Here is a 6,221-nt window from a genome sequence, read left to right as displayed (position 1 = left end):
TTTTAATTTACATATTAGAGGTCCTGTATAAAAAATTTTATTGTGCATTATATTGGAACGGCAGTTTGTCATAATTCCTATTCTATACATTCCAAGGAAAGTGCTTAATTAGCTAAGAGTTATTTATGTATTTATTATTATTTATTACAAACACTATAGCTAAAATGTATAGTATTTAAACTACTAATATGAATATATTTTAGAATAATTTAAAACTTACTTCACGAACGGCAGAAACTGGTAATAAAGTTGTCCCAGCCTCTTTTTCTAATTGAAAATAATTTAATAATTTTAATATTAGTCTTTGTTCTTTCTCGGTATATCTCGGCATATTTAAAATATTTTTATGACAATAAATACAAAATTAAATTTTCACTGTATAATGTCTGAAATACTATATACTATCCTGGAATGACAATTATCATTTTATCAGTTGACATTGTCAAAGTACTGTCACTATCGAGACCATCTGCGTCAAATTATATTTATGCGCATCATTGATTGGATATCTATTTAGTGTATTCTAAACTACAACCAATTATATATCCGTAAGTAGAATTCACTTTAATATGCAAATACCCGTGAACGATATATAATTTTCTAAGTTCTATGTATATTAATCACAGACTCACGTTTTTTTCTGTCACTTCTAGCTTAATGCGTTAGAGAGAATTCGATAAACTGTGACGCACTGAAAGAAGGGTTTGGGATGAACTATATATGACTTTCGTATGTCAGTAATTATAGATATGCTGACTTCAGAACTAACTGAAGAGCCGTCACTTGTGACAATTGTAACATATTGTGACAAAACGTCAAGAAAAGAGTGAAAAAGGAAGAGTTATGCGAAACGGTGTGGGAAATGTGCTGAGAAGGGATGACGTGTAGAAACTGTGTATGAATGTAAACTCTATCCTGACGCTTCCGAGTTTTGTTTGGACTATTGCATAATGGCTCATAAGTAACAACTTGAAATTATGTTATTAATTTAGTATTTTTACTGGGACTAAACCATACTTTTACTTTAAAATAAGCTTATTTTTACGTTTGGATTTAAACTTCGGAAATCATTCTGTAAATACAAATTAAACAAATTTTGATTTTGTTACTTGGTAATATAATTATTAGAATAAAATTAAAATAAAAGATATAAAGAAAAACCATACGGATATACATACCAGAATTGCACGAAATCAACAAAAAATAGTACATATCCAGAGTTTTTTCTGTATATATAGAACTCTCACATAATCAAGAAACTACAATGAAAACACAACCTATTATTCAACATACGAATGACGGATGATCCAAAATTCACAATAGGAATAATTGGAGTTTATGCAGCAATGTATCAAAATAACAAAATGTCATTTTACCTCTACCATTAAAAAGTACACTACAAAAAATCGGCCAGAACAATACCAAATCGTAAACGAACTGAGTAACACAAACCAAAGAATTTACCCCATAAAATTAAAAGTATAAAATTCTAGTAATTTACGTATTAACTTTGAGCATTTAAATTCTCGAGAGCTTAAATTAATATGCTAGAAACGGTTTTGCACATTTTGCGTATTTGAAAAGGAATTTCGGATGGATGCAGTTGAATTTTCGAACTTTTCCAGAGCAGATTTTATTTGTTCCCTTGTGAAAAGTTAAGACTGATGTTTCTATTACTAGACTACTTTTAAAGTATTCCTTTACCTTTCTTGTTTTTACCTTTATTTTTGGTGACCCGAATGTCACCATAACGTGACATGTCACTGAATTTTGATATATAGGACCTTTTTATTATTGAAGTTATACTTCTATACGCGCGCTCCACGTTGGAAATTTGTATGGGCGTGAATCTGTGAAATCATTACATATGTAAGATAATGAGTAAGAGAGAGACAGAATATATATTTTCTCTCTCTTCCTCTCTCGAATATAAAATGTTCCTTTTGTATATATAATCTAATATTATACATATTATATAAAGATATATATATATATATATATATACGTGTAATATTATACATATAATAAAATATTTATTAATATTATTATTTATGTGATATGTTTTGTGTTATTTATTAAATGTTCATAATTATATTAGTCTTTTATATTTCAAAATAATAATATCAATAAATCACTGTATTATCCAGAACTGTCAATTTTGAAATACATTTGTGTCATGTCCTCGGTAGTATAGTACTCCGTATCCCTGCCTGTCACGCGGGAGATCGGGGTTCGATTCCCAGCCGGGGAGGACTTTTTTATTAATATTATTACATTATTGCCATTTTTAAATACTTATGGATATTGCATTTTAATTTGTATTGTATTATTATATGGAATTATGTTGCACTGTATTGTAGTGTAGTTTTTTATGTATATTATTGTCATTTTTAAATACTTATGAATATTGCAGTTTAATTTGTATTGTATTATTATATTAATAACAAAATAAACAATGAATTTTACTGCAGAGTATGTGTAAAAAAAATTTTGCATTCAACTCCTTTCATACATATATGAAAATAAAAATATAAATTTTCATCAAAATATTGATTCAATCCTTCATTGTTAGTAAGTTGTTATTAATTCTGCTTCTCTTTCTGCTATGTCTTACCTATAGAATTACATATGTAATGATTGTGCAGATTGACTCAAAAATAAATTTGTAACGGCGAATGCGCGTATAGAAGTGTAACATCCACCGGCAGTTCCACTGGACTGCCACACCCGTTTTTTTGTCTTTATAATATAAATATTTTATATTATAAACCTGTCTGTATGTATATGATTAAGCTAGTTTGTGATTTCTAGATCGTAAGTTTCGAGAAAGTTTTGGTATAAGGTCCCACTAGCCAAGATTATACTCTTCTCGATATTTTCTTGCTCCTGTTTTGTCTTTTTAGTTATGATTTCATAACCCCAACAAATTGGCTGTAATATTTACTAATATCAATATTTAAGTATTTATTTAGTTGAAACGCAAATTTTTTTCCCACCTGTCCGCCTCAAGTTAGATTTTGATCTTTAGATTAGGGATATTTGTGTACCAATTTCTGTAATCACTGGATGACGCTGACTGTGGCCAAATTCAGAGAGAACATTCTTATAGCAAATATATTGGCTGAGACAAGACGTAGGTTAAAATTATACTCCCTGTTCCATGCAGTTGATTTGAATGTACCTTTACAAATTATTAGCTTTAAAAATTAGGTACTGGTCTTCTTCGGCGCAACTTACTAGTGATCCTCACTTTTTCCTGAATTTTTACTATTGAGAGAAATGCATTTTTCTGTTACCAATAATATAATATGGCTGCGACGTTCGATATATTTACTCAAGTATCTTTGATAAGGACTTTGTTTTTCATTATGAGTTATGATTAGACTTCGGCAAATATGCATATTGCATATTTTGCATATTGTGCATATTTTATGCAAATATTTCATATTTTGGCATATTTGTATAAAAGTTTGCATAAAGTGCATAAAAGGGGCCTGCGTAGCGCAAGCGGTAGGATGCTTGACTCGCAAGCCGGTGGTCCGGGGTTCGAATCCCACCGCCGGCAAGAACATCTAGACATTTTAAAAATGTCTATAGGCCCCAGGTCGACTCAGCCTGAATAAAAATGAGTACCTTGGGTAAAACCAGGGGTAATAATAGACGGTTGAAGCGTAGCACTGGCCATGTTACCTTCCTTGTATACCGTAGGCCCTAGATATAGCAGACTACCCTGCTATACTCCCAAAGTCGCGACAGCGGTATAAAACGGGAGACTATTATTATATAAAGTGCATAAAAGTTCAGATTTTTATACTGTATTTGAAAATTTTTAAACATACCAATTTATTTCAATTCTTGTATAAAATTTTGTAGTCATTTTAATCAAGAAATGATCTAAGTACGTAATCTCTACAGGTACAAAACATTTACAATTTCAAAGAAGATCAATTTAAGTAGCCCTCAACATTCTTAGAAAGTCTCGGTCACTGAGGCATTCAGTTATTGGATAATCGCTAAGGGTTCGCTCATTTGCAATTTATGATCTAATCCCCAAATCTATCTACAATTTATTGTATCTTAACAGCAGGTAAACGGCTAATAGTTTTGTTCCCAATTTAGGGATTTTCCAAAATCTCCCAGTTTATTGAATTAGGTACCTAAACATTTCTAATTTGATGCTCAGATTTGTAAATCATTTTTGTTTTGATATTCAAAGCGTAAACACTCGTTGTGCGTAACAAAAAGGAAGATTGTGATTTTATAATGCCTAAAACAACCAGTGCTTCAACTTGGATTAAACCTTATAAAGAGCTGTCTATGGATATGGGAAAAATCTACTGTTCAGTCTGTGGCAAAATTGTAAGTATCTAATATTTTCTATTAAATATCTAATATTTCATACATACAGGGTGTTTCCAAATGACACTTACAACGTTTGACTGTAGATACTTCTCGAAAAATTGAACAAAACGATATAGTTAATGAGGGGTCAAACTTATTTACTTTTCGAGATACAGGGTGTTAAAATTAAAAAAAATTAAATTCTTTTAGTTAATAACAATAATAACTTTAAAACCAATAAACGTATTTACTTGAAATTTAGTACTCGTAGGTTGTTTTTAAATGAAAAATAGCTTCCTTTAGTGAGAAAAAATTGTCCATGGTACAATACAATGGTGTGTATTTAGAAAAATCTCTTTTGGATTCTAAACAAACTTTTCAGAGTAACTTGCTTCAACAAGAACTTTCATTTATAAAATCAAATTTTAGTTTTGTTCAAAAAACAATTACTCAGTTAGAATCACCAAAACTGTCATTGTTCGAAAGTACAGCATTAATAAAAGAATTTGCGTCATGTTGTCGGAACGTTAGAGGTAATATTGGAAAAGATATTTTAAAAAAATTTGAAGCTACTATGGAAAAAAATAAAGGTTACCATATTCTTTCTGAAGTAGTCAGTGTTCTAGCTGGAAATATTTCGGAAACAATTAATTTAGAACCAAATGTTTTGGTTAGTTTGAAAAATGCTCCCGTTACATCAGTTGATGTTGAAAGAAGTTTTTCCATATATAAATATATGTACTCAGACAGAAGCCACAAGTTTTTGTTAGAAAATTTTGAACACCACTTGGTCATTTATTGTTACCATAATTCTAAATAAGTTTATTCATACTTAAAAATGATGTAGTTACTTAAAATAAATGTAAATCTTAATGAATAGTGGGAAATATTTAGTTATGTACACTTTTTTTTTAAATAAAATTGTTACTATTTTACGATTTTTTTATTTATTTGTATGCATATTTTGTAAAATATTTGCATATTTTCGGGTAAACACGTGCATATTTATGCGCATATTTTCTACATTTTTATTTGCATATTTGCCGAAGTCTAGTTATGATTTAATGAAGCATGGTCAAGATATGACAGGAGAGACAACTTTTAGTAATAACTTAACCCTATAATGCACAATTTGTGTGTGTTGGTTGTATATTTATGTATAAAAATAATATAAAAAACGGAAAGTGGCACTCCGGGAGTGACGGAGGAGGGAAGCATAGCTTTTTTATCGTCTAAGCATGGAGCGATGGTTTTATTTATTTTTTTAATGGCATAAGGGCCATCCCATGCAGCTAGAATCATTAATTATATTATTTTAATAAAATGCTTTAACAGGGATTACACTCTTCTCGCCCAGGAGTCGATCAGGGCATTTTTGTTGATCACACAAGGTAGATCTCGGATAGTGTGGGTATAAACATTTAGGAAAAACATAGGAAGTAAAATAAAGATAATCTTATAGTTGAATTTTCGCTGTTTTGGCAAAAGATCATAAGCAATCGTAAATCTCTTTACTATCTAAAGCCAGCAGATACATGATATTATATGGGCTTTTGATTTTTAACTGTAGAAGTTTCTTGACGAGTTCCATAGATTGCGCTCTATATTTTATGCAGCCAAAGAAAATATGGTACAGATCTCCAATTATGTTACAAACCTCGCAAAGGTCGCATTTTTATTTTATGCAATTGTGCTAGATAACAGGCGTGACCAAATGCGTTCTACTGATTGTGGTTATACTTCTACGATTGTAATCATATTTGCTGTACCAAGGATTTCTCCCCAATTTGGTCTCTATTTTTGTATATCGAGTTGGATTTGTAAAACAGTACTTTTGCCATAAGTATGTCCACTTATTAAAAATTTTTTGTTTTGATAAA

The sequence above is a fragment of the Diabrotica undecimpunctata genome, chromosome 3 (assembly GCF_040954645.1).
Source record: "Diabrotica undecimpunctata isolate CICGRU chromosome 3, icDiaUnde3, whole genome shotgun sequence".
NCBI classification, from domain to species: Eukaryota; Metazoa; Arthropoda; class Insecta; order Coleoptera; family Chrysomelidae; genus Diabrotica; species Diabrotica undecimpunctata.
Note: the sequence above shows the minus strand (reverse complement) of the source record.